General features: G+C 42.1%; 1 protein-coding gene across 2 annotated transcripts in view; it reads left to right on the top strand.

The window, feature by feature from the left end:
* Positions 1 to 16,150, top strand: part of PLCB1 (phospholipase C beta 1) — a 2,042,221-nt gene that overhangs the window by 1,960,667 nt on the left and 65,404 nt on the right. The window lies entirely within an intron of this gene.

The raw sequence follows: 16,150 nt of genomic DNA, 5'->3' as shown, positions 1-16,150 counted from the left end.
AAGTGCATTGTGCCATTCACTAGAGACCAACTTCGACCAGATACGCCCAAGGGTTATAGAACTGGGTTGAAGATCCCCAGGGGCATTATAAGGGAAAGCAAATTATAAAAGAGAATGATCTGTCCAGAATAGAGGCAGAGGAGATAGAGAGGTAAGATCAGAAATATTACTAAATATGAGGTCCAAGATATGGCCCTTAAGATGGGTGGGTTCAGTTACATGTTGAGTTAGGTCAAGTGCAATAAGAGAGGCTAACAATGATTTAGCCGAAGGACAGTCTGCATTTTCGAGATGATTATTAAAATCCCCGAGGATGGTTAGGTTAGGGAATTTACAGATGAGGCTAGCCGCAACATCGGGTAGGGCTTCTAAGAAGCTGGCACAAGGCATGAGATGCAGTAAAGGACTGTCAGAGAGGATGAGTTTGGAATGCTGGTGTTTCCCAATTTCATTTTATGAGAGTTAAGTCAGTTTTATAATGATTAAGAGTGCGGAAAGAGACATGGATTAGTGCCCTCTTAAATTCCAAACGCTTGTCAATTATTCCTTTCTTGCAGGATTGTGTTCCTTTTCATATCAGTCTGACCTAAAAAGAGGTTTCCACCAGCACAATAGTTTTGGAATGAAGGGATGGGAAGGATTGGAGCCAAAGCAGTGGGTACAGAGTTTACTTTGAAGAGTGAATGGTGAAGTGCTGTGGATGGCTCACTGTGCAATGTTTGAAATAATGCTTCTAGCAGAGGTACCCTGTATGATGACTGAAAGTCTGATGAGATGTGAGTCCTGAAGCAGAGGGTAAGGAGTTTTTTTGACAGCCCATTCTCATTTTGATATTCTACCATTTGAGTATTAGTATCATCAAGTTCCTCAACTGACACATTTATCGTACTGAGAAGATGTTAGGAATTCAACGTACTTAGCCAAAAGGCATCACAGTTACTAAAAATGACTAAAACAACAACCCTGTTAGTCTACCATGGCAGTTACCAGTGCCTGTGCAAATTACAGTTATATATTCAGAGCTGATGTTACTTATAGAGAACTACAGTGAAGGAAATGGAATTAAAATGTACTTTGGGTATGTGGAAGAACAGCATCAAACATCTGTTGGCACCAAGACAGGACCTACTTTGATAATTTTGTGGACACTTTAATGATAGAACTAAACTTTCGACTTCCACTTGTATTTGAAATTGTTTTTAAGAGGAGCGTTGTTATGAGACAACTGCATGGTAATGATGACCTTAGTGTTTAATCAGCAAAGACTAGACTGTGGTGCTTGCTCATTGTCTAGAGAAGTAGTTTGATGCTGATGCATCCTGCCCTAGCTCATATACATAAACCAATGAATTCACTTGGATAATGAGATGACTGCATAATATTTTGAACACTAGCTGCTACAGTTACTTTAAGTCACACTTGCCCTGGCTTATAGATAATGCTATCTTTGAGGTTAGAGACCTTACCAATTTCAGAGTGCGTAGTGCAGTGCACAGGTTTCTTTGTTTAAATTACCCATATTCTAATAAAGACGTATTTTTGTTTCTGTGCTCCATCTCCTTTTGTAGGATTCTAGAGGTGGATAATCTTGAGTTTTCAATCAACTCACCCTGTAAAGAAGGGTTGGGTAACTACCTCTTGATCTTCAGCATTGAATGCATGTGGATGCATAACTCTTGCTCTGTATAGGTTAGGAGTACAATGTCTTAGAGGTCCTGATGAAATTTGCACATCTTGTGAAGCATATAAAGCATGTTGACCTAGATAGACAAACTGGCTCAGTAATGCCTCTTTGTGTCATGTTATGTTTTTAACCATATCACAGGGCCTCCTCTTATTAAAGAATTGGGTTAAGGTTCCCTAGAGATATTTTTTTTACATTTTTTCTCCTAAGATCCCCATTAAGAATATACAGAATATTAAAGTGTCCCACCACGTTGTGAACACCTCACCAGGTGAGGACCTGATAATGAATTATTCCACATGATTAGCATGTGAGTGAGGGTTCTATAAGAACAGATTGTGCTTTTTTAGCACTATGGAGAAAAGCATAGTGGCTGCTTGTTTTTGGAGACATCCTCCACTTTTGGTTTATGTATTTAAGTTTGGGGAATCTGTGGACATTTCTCTCATAACTATTGCCCTCCCCTCTCATTGGTTTGGGCATCCTGACCTTGCACCTTAAAAAAATTCATATTGATTGGACATTGGTGGTATTTGTGATATCTTGTAAATATTGTAAATGTAGTTCATAGTGGTTCGGTACTCTGATGATGTGAAAGTGAAAATGTAGAATACATTGTGTGTTCCAGACTCTAGAATTATTTGAGTCTGAAAGCAGTTGGTGTATGCTGAGAAGCTGTACTGGTGGATGTGGTGTTTCTCCAATAAAGAACCTACAAAATTATAAGAATACTGCTTCTTTATTACACTATTGGTGGTTTACTTGCAAAAGATGGTACTGCAGGTTTTTGGGTAGCATGATGATATAAAGGGAGTATAGTGGAAGATGACCATTGTAAAGACTTCTCTCACAAGATCTATAGGCTTCCTTTGTATCACCAGTTACTCCTTAATGAATATTCAGTAATTTCTCATACTCTGCAGTCTCGTAGGCAGGTCTCTGCATCTTAAGTGCAAGTGCAGCCCAAGAATGATGCTCTCTTTCCACCCCCTCCTCATCCTTAAATTACCCTCATCAATTTTTAATTTTATGAATTGTGCATTAAATACATAGTTTAATCCACTGAAGACAGACCCCAATGGGTGACAGAATGTTGCACAATAGGTCCTAGTTTATTACCTTTAGTTTGTTGCAAAGAGAGAACAACATTAACACTGATTGGACTGGCATTTTGCATGTAATTTCTTAAAACATCCAAATTATACCAAGCATACATAAATTAAGTAAATGTAATGCTTGTGAAACATGTCATAAAAGAGTAAGTATTTTTGCTATGTGAAGTTTCAATACATTTTGTGGAAAATGTCTACTGGATTTTTGACAACCTGAGACTGCCTGCATGGTTAACTCATTTGCTACTGCATTCGCACCAAAGTAAGGACCTCATTTACAAGGCAAGTGGCACAGGGTGGTGCAGCAAGTGCCTTGCTCTGCTGCCCTGTGTCACCGTCACATGGCAGAAATGTGCCTTATCTACATGATACAGCACATTTCTGTCCTCTCCCCCTGCGCTGGCACACAAATTGCCATTTTGCAACGGTGCCTGCGCTGTGGGGATGATTGCTTTTTGTGCAGGAAGGGACACCTTCCTGAACGAAAACAATCACAAGACTTGTTTTCCTCTTTTTATGTGTGCTGCAGTATGCAGAACACATAGAAAGGAAAGAAACGTGGAGAAATCAAAATAAATTCTCCCCGATGCTCACTTTTATGCCACCCATTAGGTTGCGTAGGAATCTGACACTTTTCCAGACTTATAAATCTGGGAATGTGTCAGATTCCTTCGGGTTCTATGGGTGTTACGTGAGAACAGCCCATGCAACGTCCATGGAATGCCCTTTTCATGCAGTGTTAGGCATAAAAGAGTACCATATTTGCAAGGCCATGAAAAAACACACAAGGTGGCTTTGAGTGTCCTTGTAAATATGGACTGGCACACTGCACCACCGGAGTGTCAAAGAAAATGACGCTCCGGTGGTGCAGTGTGCCACTAGAGCCTCGTAAATGAGGCCCTAAGGGGCATATTTACAAGAAAGTGGCACATCATAGATGGTACGCCACTTTTCTTGTGCCCTCCCCGACCAGAACCTAATGACGCCATTGTAGTGCTGTATTTATGATACGGAACACTATGGAGGTCACCAGGACAATAGCGTCAGAATTTTTTATGCTATTGTGCCGCTTTGCTGCACTAGCGTCAAAAATGTTGAAGTTAGTGCAGCAAACTGCAATGAGGCCCATTGATTTGAATGGGTGCATCATTTTAACTCCTGCTCTGAGAAGGCATAGAAAATGACGCCAAAAATGGTGCAGTGAAAACTTTTACATTTCACTGCGCCATTTTTCCAGGCCTCCTAGCACTAAAACGCCACTTGCATACACTATGCCTGGTGCAGGGATAATGTGGAGCAAGGGGTTACAAAGTGGCGCAAAGCATGCATTGCGCCACTTTCTAAGTATGGAGCAGCAGAAAAGTCATTTCAGCACTGCCTTAGCCTAACAAAAATGAGTAATTTCAGCGCTGCCTTAGCCTAAAAGAAATGACACTATGGCAGTTCTAATGTGGCGCTAGGGGCTCTTAAATATGCCCCTACGTGTGGCCATTGCTTTGATAGTCTGCTGTTCTCCATCACTGACAAAGCTAGAGACAAAGAGGCGACTGTAAACAAATAATATGCTCTTATTTGGATGCTGGTAATTCCAAATAACTACAAATATATTTTGTTAGCATGTGGCCTTTCATGTTTGCAGTTTGCTAAGGCTTTTGTATGTTTGTAAGTATGTTGCACTTTCATCTATTCTAGCAGTCTACAACCTCACTGGGTAGTAATACATTCTGCTGTGAGTTTGTTGTAGGACAAATGGTATTTCCCTGGGTCTGTGTTAGACCTGACATGCCTTAGGGTGGTCACCCGTAAATTTTTGCCTGCCTCCCTCCACTTTTTAGACCCTGTTTTGCTGGCTTTTAGACTCTGCGCACTTTACCACTGCTAACCAGTGCTAAAGTGCATATGCTCTCTCCCTTTTTAAACATGGTAACTTTGGATCATACCTGATTGGACTATTTAATCCACTTATAAGTCCCTAGTAATGTGCACTATATGTGCCTAGGGCCTGTAGATTAAAGACTACTAGTGGACCTGCAGCACTGGTTGTGCCACCCACTTAAGTAGCCCCCTTAACCTTGTCTCAGGCTTGCCATTGCAAGGCCTGTGTGTGCAGTTTCACTGCCACGTCGACTTGGCATTTAAAAGTACTTGCCAAGCCTAGAACTCCCCTTTTTCTACATATAAGTCACCCCTAATGTGTGCCCTAGGTAACCCCTAGAGCAGGGTGCTGTGTAGGTAAAAGGCAGGACATGTACCTGTGTAGTTATATGTCCTGGTAGTGTAAAACTCCTAAATTTGTTTTTACACTACTGTGAGGCCTGCTCCCTTCATAGGCTAACATGGGGGCTGCCCTCATACATTGTTGAAGTGGCAGCTGCTGATCTGAAAGGAGCAGGAAGGTCATATTTAGTATGGCCAGAATGGTAATACAAAATCCTGCTGACTGGTGAAGTCGGATTTAATATTACTATTCTAGAAATGCCACTTTTAGAAAGTGAGCATTTCTTTGCACTTAAATCTTTCTGTGCCTTACAATCCACGTCTGGCTGGGCTTGGTTGACAGCTCCTTGTGCATTCACTCAGACACACCCCAAACACAGGGTACTCAGCCTCACTTGCATACATCTGCATTTTGAATTGGTCTTCCTAGGCTGGGAGGGTGGAGGGCCTGCTCTCACACAAAGGACTGCCACATCCCCTACTGGGACCCTGGCAGACAGGAATGAACTGAAAGGGGACCTGGTGCACTTCTTAGCCACTCTTTGAAGTCTCCCCCACTTCAAAGGCACATCTGGGTATAGAACAGGGCCTCTGCCCTACCTCATCAAACACTTGCTGGAGAAGAAACCTGAACCAGAAACTACATCCTGACAAGAACTGCCTGGCTGCTCAAAGGACTCACCTGTGTGCTTTTTACAAAGGACTGCTGCCTTGCTGTTGGCCTGCTGCCTTGCTGAACTCTTGTCTGGCTGTGAAAGTGCTCTCCAAGGGCTTGGATAGAGCTTGCCTCCTGTTCCCTGAAGTCTCAGGACCAAAAAGACTTCTCTTTTTCACTTGGACGCTTCGTGCACCGAAATTTTCGACGCAAAGCTTGTTCCGCGGTGACAAAAACGCCGCACACCGAAGCTGATCGACGCGACGCCTTCGGGACGACCGGAACTTCGACGCACGGCCTCGCAAGGACAACGCCGCCTGACCTCCAGAGGAGAAATCGACGCGACGCCTGCCGTGAGAGCGAAACTTCGACGCGCAGCCCTGCAGAACGACGCGCAGCCGGAAAACAAGCAGGAGAATCCACGCACAGACCCGGGACATCTGGTAATCCCTGCGATCCACAGAAAGAGACTGTCCGCGTGCCGGAAAACGACGCACGACTTCCCTGCGTGAAAAATAACGACGCAAGTCCGTGTGTGCTGGGGAGAAATCGACGCACACACCATTTTTCCACGTATCTCTTCTTCTGTGGCCCTCTGAGGAGATTTTCCACTCCAAACCAGGTCCTTTGTGCTTGAAAGAGACTTTGTTTGCTTTTCAAAGACTTAAGACACTTTATATCACTTTTCAGTGATATCTCTACAAATTCACATTGCAACTTTATTCATTTTGACCTACAAATATCCTGATAAATATTATATATTTTTCTAAACACTGTGTGGTGTATTTTTGTGGTGCTATATGGTGGTATTGTATGATTTATTGCACAAATACTTTACACATTGCCTTCTAAGTTAAGCCTGACTGCTCGTGCCAAGCTACCAGAGGGTGGGCACAGGCTAATTTTGGATTGTGTGTGACTTACCCTGACTAGAGTGAGGGTTCTTGCTTGGACAGAGGGTAACCTGGCTGCCAACCAAAAACCCAATTTCTAACAGTCTGTCAAAACCTTAGGAGCAAGAGCAAGGCATTCTCCAATGAGGAAGTGAACATCTCCTGAGTGAACTAGCTGAACACAAATACAGATGAGAGGTGGAGAGATATGTCATTTAAGCTCAGGGGTGCATTCAAGCACTTTTGACCTCTTCTGCTATGAGCCCAAGAAGGGCAGCTTCTTAGTAAAGAGCTCCCCTCAGCATTTAGTGTGGAAAAGGGGATTAATAATATTTGGTCACTATTGTGCTACCTCAGTGATTCCCAACCTTTTGACTTCTGTGGGCACCCACTTTATCATTACTGGAACCCAGGGATCCCCTCTGAAACATAATTCGAATTCAGGGACTCCCCACTGAGTCATTACTGAAAGCTGGGGACCTAATCTGTTAATATTATTTAATTTTCTAAGCAGGTGCGGACTCCCTAGGAGTCCCGGGACCACAGGTTGGAAATCGCTACCTGTAGTCTGGTGGTAAGCATTTTACATTTCAGTTAAGCAAGGTTTTTTTTCGGGGTGCTTCTTTACCCTGCACACTTACACTTCACGTGCTTATTTTGAAATGTTTTATATTAAACGACCTATTTCTTTACATCAGTGACCATAATCTTGAAAATAAAGGCTTGAAATGCCGCCTTCACAAAGGGGGCCAGTTTCGAATCGCAGCGTGTGAATTTCCTTAAGTAGTTTAATGAGTGGTTAGGTAAGATTCCCACAAAAGATTTCCTACCTTATTTCTCTAAAACACTGTTTTCCTCTGATTCAATTTAGTCCACAGAATGTTTCCCACTGTACTTTCGGCTTTAGCTTCCATTCCCGCGCGGGTCATGCTGGGAGCTTTTTCACGAGAGAAATGAGTGCTCTGGACACCTGCGTTGAAATCATCACATTCGCTGTGCCATTATCTCAGCGTTTTTTCCAGTGCGCTCTTTGTCAATTACCTCTTCCACTTATCCATGTGTAGCTTTTGTGAGGTTTCACTTCCTGCCTTTATGGCTTCGAAATTCACTCCAGCGATCTTCCACTTGACTCGGAAAAAAATGGAACGGGAGTATATGCTGTCTTGTCTCAATCTTCTGAAAAATAACACCCACTATTCTGTTTACATGCACACGAGTGAAAAATCGATTATGTAAGGATTGGTAATAATGTATGGCAAAGCTCTATATTACTCTTGGACTCAGAGGGCAATTATCTACGAACAAGGCTGTTAATACGTGGAACCTTGAGATGACTTTATGCAGTTATTGCGAAGGAAAATATCCGGGTGCCTTAGTCTATGTAATGATTGAAAGCAATGTTTGTTTGCACCTTATCAACCTCATCGAAAAAAAACCAAAAAAAATTAAGAAGAAAAAGTTTTCAGCCTTGCTTAGTTTATGGTGTATCTCAAGCTCTCCTCACATAAAAAACATACACCACGACCAGCAACATACACACACTTAAAAACAAGAGCAAACAATGGCCGTGCACTAGTATACAAACACATTTATGTGCTTGAGCAAGAGTGTAGGCATGTAGTCCATGCAGTGTTATTGAAAGAACCAGAACTTCAGCTTCTTACAGAACTCTACAAGGAAGGAGGAGTCTCTGATGTGTTGAGTGTGGTCGTTCCATGTTTTGGATTCTAAGTTCAAGTAGTGCATTGTAGTATGTGATACTCTCATTGATGCACTCCCGGGACTGCATCATGAACAGAAGTGCTGGCTCAGCGCAAAGAAGAGCAGCTGTTTTTTTTTTTTTTCATTTAAGGTCTTTAAAGTTCATGCATATAACACAGACGTTCTCCAAATTAACACATAAAATGCAAAGAGCACAAGTTAGTAACAGTGAGCATTGATTGCCTTTGTCTGTTCTTGAGTTGTGCTGTTTGAATCTCATGCATTAAATCTGTATGAACTTTAGACACCTCAAACACAAAAAAAGAGGTGCTCAGCTCTGCATATCATCTACAGTTGGGATGCCTCTGAAGAGAACAGAAATGCTGGGTTTTTCCATTTCAGGTGTCTAGAGCTCAAACATGGACATGCATGCACATACATGCCACAGAGGATGTGGCATAATGGCCATACCTGCCAGTGTAAACAATGGCCATATGGAGTAGGTGGGTAATGATAAGGTTTAAACATTCATAACATTTGAGCAACATTAGTACAAGAGTCTGCTATGCGTATGATCTAGAATGCAAAATAAATTCCAATATAAAAAAAATCATTACAAAGGTAAAAGACAACAAAAGTGGGGGCAGCAGTGCAGTAAGTGTATGTCTTCCCTGATGGAGTGAGGTTCTGGACCCTAAGGGGCAGATTTAAGAGCCCTAAGCGCCACCTTGCGCCACATTTGTGTCATTTATTTTATGCTATGTCGCTAAACGAGGCCAAAATCTCAGTGCCAAATTTACAAAGTAGGGGACCAAAAAAAAAAATTGTCAGCACTTTTAACTCTTGCTCAAAGCAGGCATTAAAAGGAGACACACCATTGTTTACAATGCCCCTCAATGGGCTTTGCACGATTAGCGTAAACATTTTTTACGCTAATCCTGCAAAGCTCCAAACTAGGGTCAAAAATGTTTCCAATGGTTTCCCTAACTACTGCCATGGTGTGCCGTATCTTAGATGTGGCGCACACATGCTGGCGTTAGGGGAACGCAAAAGGGCAAAAAAAAGTTGGCGCTGCACTGGGTGCAGTGCCACTTTTCTTAAATCATTCCCTAAATATAGAGGTCAGGGATTCCCAAAAAGCAAACTGTTATCCCTTTTGTTGTCAGGGGTTTCTGTGCAGCGGTCAAAAACACTATGATGCCAGACCAACAGAGTAAGTTCAGAGAAACATTTCAAAATTGGAGATTGGTGTGTCTTATTGAAATGATTTCATTGCTTGTGCCCTGCCTGTTTATTAATGTATGTCTCCTCGAGTATTTCTTTCCTGTGTGTGAGGCTTTGTTGCAGTTGAGGAAATGGGCATATAACAGGAAATTGAGAAAGTGCAAGTCTAAAGACTTAATAGCATGAGACTAATACAGGAATGGTCTTACGAGCCGACTGATCAACGGAATGCTCTTCCTTTCCCTACATGATAATATATTCTGAAAACATTATCAAACTGTATTTTTACTTCAGTTTTGTTTTATACAGTATCCAAGCTATCATTTGTACACTCTCATTTTAATTTTGTCCTGCAAAATGTCTATGAAGTGCATATTGTTTATTAAATGAGCAGGCTACTTAGGCGTTGTTAACGCCCAGTAAATCAAACTTCGTCCTGCCCTGTCAGCACATTTCAAACTTGGGCCCATAATTATACTTTTTAGTGCCGCATTTGCGTCATTTTTTGATGCAAAAGTGGCGCAAAGTTACAAAATACAATTGTGGCCCATATTTATACTTTTTTAGCGCCGCATTTGCATCGTTTTTTTATGCAAAATCGGCGCAAACTTACAAAATACAATTGTATTTTCTAAGTTTGCGCCGATTTTACGTCAAAAAACGACGCAAATGCGGTGCTGTATTTTGTAAGTTTGCGCTGCTTTTGCGTCAAAAAATGACGCAAATGCGGCGCTATCAAAGTATAAATATGGGCCTTGGTGTCTGTGGGTCTGCAGGGATGTTAAGCAGTGAACGTGGGGGCTACCCGAGAGAGGATATCTCCTGTAGTTAGTTTCGGTAGTGTTTGCACTGTGGAGGAGGTGGAGAGGGAGCTCTGATTTGGTGTACATTTTGCTAATCTTACATTCAAGTGGGTTTATACATTTCTATGTTCGGAAGTAAAATCACAATAAGCAGTTTAATTTTTTTCTGAAAGATTGATATTTTTGCTTTTATGAGAGAACACGTTTTAACCTCTTGTTAAACATTAAACATTATTTGACTTAAAACGTGAGCGCCCCAGAACAAATGCATATCAAGGGAACACACTCATGGCGAGTGTTAGCAAATTTAAAGAATTATGGGGGTTATTACAACTTTGGAGGAGGTGTTAATCCGTCCCAAAAGTGACGGTAAAGTGACGGATATACCACCAGCCGTATTACGAGTCCATTATATCCTATGGAACTCGTAATACGGCTGATGGTATATCCATCACATTTGGGACGGATTAACACCTCCTCCAAAGTTGTAATAGCCCCCTATGTGACCAGTGCTAGAATTACTAAAATATTTAACCTGGCAACACATAATTTTGGGATGAATATGTGACATAAGAAAGGAGGCAGATTCATGAAGGGCGGAGTCATGAAAAGCAATGTCTGACAGTAAACATATACATTTTTATTTTTTTAAATCTGCCACAAAGAATTTGCTAACAAAGACAAATGTATCAGTAAGTCTGTCCTGGCTTAATTAAGTGGTCAGAAAAAGACTACACTTTTAAAATATCTTGGGAATTAAGGCATCTGATGCAGAGATTATTGTATGCCTAAATAATTTCAGGGGGTAATCATAATAGCAAGATAACTATAGTAGTTACTGCACCAGCTGGAGAGATCTCGGTTTTGTCTAGTCACTGTTTTGACTCATACAGTAGCCTAGAGGGTTAATGTGGCAGCTACAAGGCACGTTATATAGCTTACAGGTCACAGATGTGTGCTTTATGTAGATCTGTAAGTGAGTTAATGCTTTTGACACAGAGATAATTTTGTTACTTCTGGTTCATAAATTGCAGTCTTTCTAATTTAGCACAGTGAACTATGAACGAGCATCAGGGAGCTGCATGCAAACTGCCAGTCGTGGGGTTAGATCCTTATTGTTTTTTTCCAAGATTGTCAATATTCTGTTAGCAAAGAAGGGTTATTTTGAATACCAGTAAAGTCTAGATAGTAGTGACAACCCCTGTTACAGCGATGGCTCTCCTGCAATGGCGAAGGAGCGCTGCCCCACTGGCTCAGACCCAGCAGCTGAAAAATAAAACAATATTTTATTATCATTTTATTTTTCAGCTGCTGACTGAGCCAGCATGTGCAGGGAGGGGTGGGGCTTGGCCATGGTAAGGGGGAGGAGGATTGGAGTACTGGTGTGCACTTAAGTGTGCATGTCTGTTTGGCCCGCTGTTCTAAGCTGGCCAAACAGACATGCACACTTAGATTTCTCCAACCCAGCTGTATTTTACAGCTGGGTTGGAGAAACAGCAAAGACTCCCTGTGCCTGAGCGAGCGGTAAACCAGCCCACTCAGGCCAATCACCATGCTGCTCTCATGCTTGGTAGTAGCATGAGAGCAGCACAGGGATTGCACAGGGGGTCTCTGATGCTGTTCCAGGGACTAATAGGACCAGGAAGCAGAAGAGCACAAGTCGGTTGGCAGCACCAGGTAAGTGTTTTAGTTTTCTTTAATGGTGAACCCCCGTACTCCCTGCATGTCCCCCTAGCACACACCTCCGCTCTCACCCTGTGCCCCCGCCACCTGCCCCACCACTTTTAATATGTGTTGGCCGTCACTGCCCAATCAGTGCATTATGTTTTAAATCCTGACCTTGTGTTTCTCCCGAAGAGGCACTCTTTACATATAGGGGCATATTTATACTCCGTTTGCGCCGTAATTGCGTCGTTTTTTTTTTACGCAATTTTGACGCAAAACTAACTCCATATTTATAATTTGGCCTTAGACGCGTCTAGCGCCAAAGTCCATGGAGTTAGCGTCATTTTTTAGCGTGGACACCTAGTTTGCATTAATTATATGCAAGGTAGGCGTTCCCGTCTAAAAAATCGACTCCGAGGCATGTGCGTCAGATTTATACTCCCGGGCAAAAATCACGCCCGGGAGTGGGCGGGGCAAAAAAAATGACGTACGCCCGCTTTTGCGCCGTTTTTTAGCGCCTGCAAAAGGCAGGCGTTAAGGGACCTGTGGGCTCTGAAGGAGCCCAGAGGTGCCCTCCCATGCCCCCAGGGACACCCCCTGTCACCCTTGCCCACCCCAGGAGGACACCCAAGGCTGGAGGGACCCATCCCAGGGACATTAAGGTAAGTTCAGGTAAGTATTTTTTTTTTTTTTTTTGGGGCATAGGGGGGCCTGATTTGTGCCCCCCTACATGCCACTATGCCCAATGACCATGCCCAGGGGACAGAAGTCCCCTGGGCATGGCCATTGGGCAAGGGGGCATGACTCCTGTCTTTGCTAAGACAGGAGTCATTTCTATGGGGGTTGGGAGTGAAAAAAAATGGCGCAAATCGGGTTGAGGCGAAACAATTGCCTCAACCTGACTTGCCCCATTTCTTGACGCCCAAGCCCCATATCCCCCTACGCCGGCGCTGCCTGGTGTACGTCGTTTTTTTTAACGCACACCAGACGGCGACGGCGGCTAACGCCGGCTAACGTCATTCAATAAATACGGCGCCCGCATGGCGCTTCAGAATGGCGTTAGCCGGCGCTAATTTTTTTGACGCAAAACTGCGTTGGCGCAGTTTTGCGTCAAAAAGTATAAATATGGGCCATAATGTCTACACATAGTGTGTAGTGTGACTCCCACACACTATAACCCTCATTGTCTCATTTAACATTTCCTATACATTTATTAATACTTGTGTGATTTACTGTCTCTTTGTGTGTGTTATTTAAATCATGTGTGTAATTACCTATACACACAGATTTGTCTAGCACTCTTACAGTGCACAAAAATCTCTCAAAAACCTGTTGCCAAACCACAGTTTCCTCTAAGTACTTGTGAAGTAGTACCGTGTGTACCTTTGCTTTCCTCCATTGCATTTGCTTTTTGGTGTTAGGCTCCATAAATCCCAGCCAGGATGATACTCAAACAAAAGGACGCTTAATGACCCTTTAAGTCAGGCCTTTGTTTTGTGCCCTACAGCAGGGAAAATAAGAAAGCCCTTATATCACTTAGATGTTGTTGCTCGAACAGAAAGCAGACAATGTGTGGGCTCTGCCAAATCATGTCCAGGTGTTGAAAAATTTACACCAAGATAAACTTAACATATTTTACTAGGTCAGCCGGATACAGCTTAGAAAGAGCAACCAGTACCAGAATCCAGCAAGATAACCTTCACTTCCTGCACTGCTTGTAAAGACATGTAGAAAATTGGGTTTTTAGTTGTGCAGGATGTGAGACCTGAGCAAGTAATAGGTCCAAAATTTCCACTTAGTGGGAACCAAGCACTCCGTTGTAGCGTTTGACTCTCTCAGTGTAGTGAAGCAGAACAGTCCAGGGCCCACTCAGGTGAGGTACTGTGGGCTAGTAATCACTGGCATGCAATAATAACTCCTGTGTTAGGAACAGATTTTTGGCATGAATCGATGTCTACAATTCTTCCTAGAAATGGATTTACATCAAATTTAATGGAAGGATGCATGAGAATGCCATTGAACCACCCTTATAACACCTCCTTGACTCAAAGTAATGCTAGGCAGTGCATTGCGATGTGTTGGGTTACTTTTTGCTTCAAACCAGCGCGCATCGCCATTTGCGTCAGTTTGTAAATCTCAAAAAGGATTTTGTATCAGTTTGTCATAAATCTGGCACTTTAAAACATTGCATGCTCATTGCATCAGCCTTTCTGTCCCTCAATGAAATGTGAAAATGGTGAAAATCAGCCATGCGAGCCCTCCATTTGCAGTAGGCAAGTGGGAGAAGGAGGGCTGAAATATTAATGTAAACAATCAGGAGCTCAGCATGCACATTTAATAATTATTTCACTTAGCGATACAACTCACTAAGTCTTAAACTAGCTTACCTTTTTTAGAAATATATTTTACTGATGAACAAGTAGGAACAGCAGACTTGTTGTTTCTGAAGTTCCATATCGTGGTCCTCTACTGCACTTCCATACATTGAAATATAAAAGTGATGGCAAAGGAGAGGGAATCACTGGGATGATAGACCACATTACAGCAAAGCTAATGGGGAGGTTGCCACCTGCTGCATAATGCAGTGCTGCAATGACCTTCTTAACTCAGGAGGCCGAAAGATGCATGCAACCTTCTGTGTCTGTGGGACCTGGAGCTAGAGCATTATCAGCATCAGGGCCTACCTGGCCAGAAGACAGGCATGACAATTTAACCAATGTCTTGAGGCAGGAACTATGACCCATTTTAAAATGAAAACAAACTCCTCCTTTCGCATGATAGTAAGGCGACACCCCTCACGCATGTAACAGCAGCTGCCACTATTATTAGTATTAAACATTTAGCAAAACACTTCTTTCTAATTTCTTGTAACTATTGCTATGATTTCCACTGGCATCCTGGGAAAGTGTGACATCCTGTCACAGCAAACAAATCCTAGAGAAACAGAAGAAAAAATAAAAACTGCATTGGCTTTTGCTTTCATTTTGATTTCATCTTGTTACCCATTTACTCGCAAACCCCGCTTTCATTATATTCAATGGATCGAATAGTCACTTGTCAACTTTAGCTTTCCTATAATCTGCCTCAGCCCGTCTTTATATTATTGTCATATAAATGAAGGTAGCAAACAGACTTATGGCCTTTTTTAAAGTTTGCTGGATGGGTTACTCACCCACAAACGTAGCGGCTGTACCCTTCAGCCATCTTGTAAATGCACTGTAGCGTATGACACTTGCAATACGGTAAACAGTATAACATTTATAACTGAGTATCCCATCCACTAAACTCTAAATTTTTTATTCCTTATCTCTTTTCTTCAAATCTTACAATGTAATTTAGATTTGTAAGAGGAGTGTTTAGCAGAGACTATTTTATTGTAGCACCCAAACCACCAATTTGACATGCAGGACATAGAAAAGTGAATTGTGTGTGGGTTCAAACAAGACTGAATCGCAGGAGAATATGATAAGGTGGGGATTGTGAACATGTAAGTGAAAGAGTGATTGGCAGAACTTTGTACAGTTTTTTCACATATTTACCTTGCACATGAGAACTGAATAATATTGTTGTATTGTTATCAAACTTATGAAGAACGTTTTTTACATTTTACATTGGTTAAATGAAGCCTACAAGTGTTTTATGATTGTTTTCTTTACTTTGTAGCACATCATGTGACTGATTAACAGCCTAAGATAAGAAAATGTTCTTTGCAGTTTAATGAAGGTGTCTTTTTTACTGCCCTGTAGTCTTACACGTTTATCAATGACATAAGGAAAAATAGCATTTTGTTTTCATGCTTTTATGTAATATTCAGAAGAAATAAGTCTGAAATGAAATATACCTGAAAATCGTATAGGGTTTTTGAGTTGGTCAGATAAAAGTCTTTTGATGAATGTGTGAGTCCTGGGGCAAAATATGTAGCGACCCACCTTTCCCAAACTGGAAAGTGCACAGATACTAAGTTAAAACAGACTTGACAGTGTGCCATAGATCAAGTGCCATGCAATGCACATGGCAGGATGGTGTAGGACAAAAGAGCGGGGATTACTCTATTGGATGTCAACAAAGATTCAAAATACAGAAAAGTTGTTATGTATAATCTTCCACAGGTCCAGAAAGTGTTCGGAAGAGGGTGACTGGGGATACCATATTTAAGCTTGGCACTAGTTAGTGGGGGTGAGGTAACTCCTGGGCAC

This window comes from Pleurodeles waltl, chromosome 5, assembly GCF_031143425.1.
Source record: "Pleurodeles waltl isolate 20211129_DDA chromosome 5, aPleWal1.hap1.20221129, whole genome shotgun sequence".
NCBI classification, from domain to species: domain Eukaryota; kingdom Metazoa; phylum Chordata; class Amphibia; order Caudata; family Salamandridae; genus Pleurodeles; species Pleurodeles waltl.
This window is presented reverse-complemented; position numbering and strand designations above follow the sequence as displayed.